The sequence below is a fragment of the Etheostoma cragini genome, chromosome 1, assembly GCF_013103735.1.
Source record: "Etheostoma cragini isolate CJK2018 chromosome 1, CSU_Ecrag_1.0, whole genome shotgun sequence".
In the NCBI taxonomy this organism is placed as follows: Eukaryota; Metazoa; Chordata; class Actinopteri; order Perciformes; family Percidae; genus Etheostoma; species Etheostoma cragini.
The window spans coordinates 3,359,321-3,365,299 of NC_048407.1; positions in this window are offsets into that span (position 1 = coordinate 3,359,321).

Genomic DNA, 5,979 nt, shown 5'->3' on the forward strand with positions numbered 1-5,979 from the left:
CCCGCCCCCCCCCCCCACTGCCCTTTGCCGCTGACTTCACGAAGATCTCGGAACAGATCTCGGCTTTTATTTTATGTTCCCAATGGAGTGGAGTGAGCGTTTTAGTGTCCTCATCAGACCGATAATTTGCGTTCACTTTCAAATTTTGGAGATTATTTCCCATCAATTAAAAAAATCCTTATTTTATTTCTCTGCATAGCTTTTTGTCTCATAGTAAAAGTAGCTTTGCAGCACTAATTACCATTCATATTTATAATAGCCAAATGTGTGAGGATGTATGCATGACCTTAAACATTTTACTGTCAGCCATTTTTACCTTTGCAACTTTTTACTCTTAAGGAAATATAGTCTCTACAGCCTACTAATACACACACACAATTACACATGTGCAGTGGTGCGTTCTCAAAAGACAATCTGAAATCACTAATAAACAAGCAGGTCATACTTTGACACACACACATACACACACACACACACACACGGACATAGAGTGGTATGAAAAATGTAACTATTAGCCTAATCGTGAGGCGGAAGACTGGTTTGCTCCATCAGAAAGGGCCCGTCATAGAGACTTTGTTTCATATTTGATTTAATTGTCTGCCCTCTGACAGCCACATTCATCAATGGCCCTAATGGTCAATCAGAGGCTGGCACAGAGAGAGAGAGAGAGCGAGAGAGCAAGAGAGAGAGAGCGAGAGAGAGAGAGAGAGAGTCTTATGTATTCTCAGCCCAGGGACTTACTTGATCAAAATGTTTTAGCCCTAATGGACACAGTGGGTGGGGGTAAAGGAATGGGTGGACGGACAGCTGGATGGATGGATGGATGGATGGATGGATAGATGGACCGATGCATAGCGAGATTACTTTTCATTCAGCGGGAATGAGCGAGTGAGTGCCGGCAGTGAGAGCGGGATGAGAAAATGAGGCATTTTATATCTTTGATGAGCGTCGAGAACAAACACAAGGCAGACAAAGGAGGAGTTTTCATTTTAGACTATTGGCAGCTTCCTATTTTTTTTACCCTTCATTCCTCCCACTCTTCCTCCCTCCCTCCCTCCCTCCCTTGCTCACAGCTGCAAGTTATAAGGTTGAGGAGAACTGCATGGCACAGAAAGAGTGATGACAAATTGATTGCGCCGTAGTGATGGCAAGAGCTATGGGAGGATGGCAAATGATAGGCCTTGATTAGGAATTTGGGAAAGGGGGCATACTACCCCCCCGACATTGAGATTCTTTTTTCCCCCCACTTTCTTTCCCTCTTTCCTCTCTTTTATGTCACTGATTCAGTCTCTCGATCGTGGACCTATAAAATGAAGGGGTTGTGGTTAAAGACAGCAGATACAGCATACTGAGCTTCAGCGATTCATTCAACCATCAGATCTGTTGCAATGGCATGAACTCATAAATCTGGTTAAAGGTCAGTGTGTTTATTGAACACCTCATGTGCTCATGTGGAGCTTTCCATGTGGTCCTAATTGGTTATTACCGGAACACAGCATATGTACTGTAGATGCGCTTGAAAATGGCGTCTCTTCTACAGGGTTCTGCTCGGGTATACAAGCATGAAGACGTAACCAATTTGTTTGACTTTTACACAAGTCTACATCTATCTCTATCCTCTCTGTGATCCCACACACTCTTCCCTCTTCTTTTTCTCATTCTCTTCCAACAAACTTCCACACACACTTCCCCGCAAACCGGCGCCGGCCCGCATTCAGCCGTCTGAAAAGAGGAGTTGTTTTGCCAGCTTCATTAGCGTTGTGCTAATTAGCCGAGCATCTGATGGATCTCTGACAGGCCTAATGATTGGAGATGACAAGCTCAGCACACTGTCACGCTCGCCAATTAGGTCTGCAGCATGCTAGGATGTAATCAAATTGATCTTACACCTTCGTCGTCGTCCCCCCCCATCCTCCCCCATCACACACACACACACACACACACCCCCTTATTCAACCCCACCACAGGTGAGGCTTTGGACAGTGTGAGCGTCGCTAGTTTGGGTAGGAAGCTAATCCAGGTCACTCCTAATATTAGCAGGGATCTTTCATGCGCCGCACCAAGTCTGTTTGTTAAGGTGGCAAAGTTGTGTGTGCCTTTGAAAAACTTGTAGGTGACGCTGGCTCATTCATGAACATATGTACACTGTGTGTGCACACGCGCGCCATTTTCTGCTTGAGGGGTGTTTATTTTTTTGTCGAGATCAGGAAAAGCCAAAACTGAGGCGAGCGGCCGGCTTTTTTGTCTTTGGGCTTCAAAGCCGGGCTATAGACCAAACAGATCATTGTTACGGGAGAGGAAGCGTGGACGTCACACATCCAGTTTATTTTTCTACCTGTGTTTTTTTTTTTCACAATTCCAAATTCTACACATCTGATATGATCACATGTGGAACTATGAATCTTTTGTTTCTAGGGCTATTTAAACTAAAGCAGTAGGTAGCAGCTGCATGGTGTGTGTGTGTGTGTGTGTGTAAAGGTATATTGTTCTTCTATGAGCCCCCTACAGATTGATGACGTTGACACTGGTCATTATTAGCTACTCAATGACACTTTTCCAGAGTGGAAGGATTTTTCACCCGCGTTGATTTTTCAGAAACACCTATCATCAGCATGGTGTCCAAAGAGGCTAAGCATGATTTATGTAAATATTACCATCAAGACGGATCTGGTTCTGTCCAACAAGAGATCGATGGCAGCCGGGGAGGAAAAGCAGCTGATTTCTGTGATTTCTCTGCCTCTGTGTGTGTTTGTGTGTGTGTGTGTGTGTGTGTGTGTGTACGTCTGCGAGCGTGTGTGATTGATTGTAGATGAGAGCGAGAGATTAATCACGCTTGATGTGTGTTAACGTTGCACTCGCGGTGGATCTAAGTCGAGATGCAGTGGCCCATTTAAATATACTCGCACACACAAAAACACACACGTACACACAGATTCACAGGAGGGAGAGGGTGCTCTCGCATGTCCTCACAATGCAGACACACACGTTGCACGGCTGTGAATAGCACTCATTTATAAAAGTACAGGTCGCTTGTTGTTTTACAGAACATTTTATGTGAGCGCCGATTTTATTCTTTAAAAATACAACTTATTATAACACACTGGCACCATGTATCAGAGCCTATAGTCCCATCCATTGGGGTGGCAATGGGATCTAATGAAACATGTCAATATAATGAAGCTAATTAACCTTGTTTAAAAAAGGTTTTACTAATAAGTAAGTGTGAAAATTTTCATAAACAACTGCTTTTTTACACAGCCCTTTGCTTCGGCCTACTATTGCTATAATAGCCTTTTTATGTCCTCCCAGGCAGCTGTTGTATTGACTGGTAAAAATAGTGTTTGTTATTATATTGCACAATCCTGACTACTTTCATCCAATAACCTTTTCTTTTCTTTTTCTATATTTTTAAATAATTGGGACTTTTGCATAAAATATGTCATCAGCGTGTTGGGAAGGTTACTTTGGAAATGTAGTGAGTTACCGATTTCACATTACCCTATTTGAAATATATATATATAAAATCTATTTCTCAGCTTAGTAATTTTTCCAGAAAACATTCAGATGTAACTCTAAATGTAATCATGAACATTTCCATATGTAACTGTTATTTAGTTTAACATTTTACCCAGTCAATGTCACAGATTACAGTTACTTTTACTTTGTAATTAAATGCCGTAATGCCGTAACTGGTTACTCCCCAACACTGGAAATGACATATAAGACATGGTAGAAGACCTGTTAACGTTACTCAGAGGTTACTCATCCTAGAAGTAAAAGTATCTAGAGCCAGACCGATATTATCGGTATCGGCATTTATGATGGCCAATAAAGGAAAATTAAAAAATGAAATAAAAACGGACCAAACACCCTTCATCCATGTTGTGACGGTTGGTGTTGCATAGTTTGTCCACCAGAGGGCGCTCTACAGTGTCCCTGTTGGCAACACTCGTGTTTAACTCTTTAAGCTTCATATCTTAAATTTGTACTTTAATACATTTTATTAATCAGAACTCAAATATATGTTCATGTTCCTCTTTTCTGTTGTGACAATAACACAAACAAGTTTAATTTTAAACTGCGTTATTATGTTCTTTTAGTGAGGACTCATGAATGACTAATGTTAGGGAAATCTGTTTTGTTACGCGGTTCTGGATATATTTTATTTTATATATATTGGAATATCTGATTTTAAAATAACCAAATATTAAAAATAGCTCTCGTCACATCCATTCCTATGCCTACTGAAGTGGTTGTATATTTGAATAATGGCGCTTTAAAGTTGCCCATCTGCATTCCATTATTCTGAAAGGTGGTGGTCTTTTTATGCGTCTTTTTAGGCCGCTCCCCCCCCTCACTCAGGCTCTAACACATGAACTCATTTTGAGATGCACTGATCGTTCGTGTGCTCATGCTCCGATGTAACTAGAACAGGCGTGCCGAGGGTAGATGTCGCTGTGAAAACTCTCAGAATGAGTCGGAGATGAAGTTGAAAACGATGGGACTTTTAGTTTCCAGTTAAGACTCTAAGGCAAAAAGAACCATTGACAAAACTAAAATTAATGAGAAAAAAAAGACAAACAATGCTTTCACAAAAATACAAGAAATTGACATGAGAGTCATAACAAACGGTTGAAATTGACCAAAAATACAACTGTAAACAAGTTGACTTTTCTTATTAGTCAGACTTACGTCCTCCCCAAACAACTGAAATGGCCACATTATATAGATCTGACCCACGCCCCTGGAATTGGAACATACCAACACAGAACTCCAAGACAGGGGTGGCTCAAGCGAGTAGACAATAAAAGCTTAAAACAGCCAAGATTAATAATCTATAGAATATTAACATCAAGAGCAAAGCCCCAAGATACCTTTTTTAAAGTTTAGCATTCTTGCATGGGCACCCAGAAAGCTCAGTTGATAGAGCATGCGTATATATATATTAATTTCTTCATCTGTCCTGTCAAAAATAAAGGCCGTAAATGCCCAAAACATAATCTTACAATATTAAGTCTAGGGATCCCTGAACCTTAATTTATTCTAATAGTAGGACATGTTGTTATGTGTGGGATGGAATTTTATTCAGCAAACCAGCAGAGTTTCTCTGGAAGTAGAAATAAGGACATTTCCTTAAACCTTGGTCTTTTTGTCTCCGATTATCAAATGGTTCATAACTGACTTTCACGTTCAGATTTGTCTGGAAAATAGTCTCGGATGGAGGATCGAGATTTGAACTGGGTGCAGACTTCGCATGATCTCATAAAAATGCATAAATCCCATTCCTCATTAGGGTGATGTCATTGTAATCACCACATTTGCCTGTCAAGTGTATTTTTTTAACAATAGCTTCTTTTTTTTCCAAAGTTGTGTAAGGTGGAGTTTAAACACATTCCGTCATATTTTTTAAAATTTATTTTTAAATTTATTTCTTCTAAGCCAATGGTTCCGTACCTGGGAACCGAGACCCACAAAGGGTCACAAGATTAATCAATGAGAAAAATTCTAGGTAAAAAAAAAAAAATATGCAACGCAAATTGATGTTTGTATTTGATTATTTCTTGTTAGATAAATTGGGATCAGATCTGTTTAGGACACAAAAAATATTACAAATTCCATATAACTCATGCAATAAGAGGAAGCAAAGTCGCTCTTTGACTGAACTGCTCACTCACATAGATCCGACAGATATGATGCAACCTGTGTTGAGGGCTCAGACATCACTTCTTGGTGTGTGCTAACAAGCAAAAAAGGCTGGGAACCAGATTTATGACATTCAGTTTATCCAAAATTGTTCCCCAGTAGCCCGTCTCTGACTATAACATACCGTGTTTCTGAACTTTTGCATGCATGCTGAGCTGCAAACGCTTTAAGTGTGCAGCCGGTCTCAGCCTGCGTGCCAGTCTCAGTCCTGCTCCCTGCATTATACTCTGTGCAGAGTGAGTCTTTCCCAGGCAGCTAACTGACACTGTGATTAGT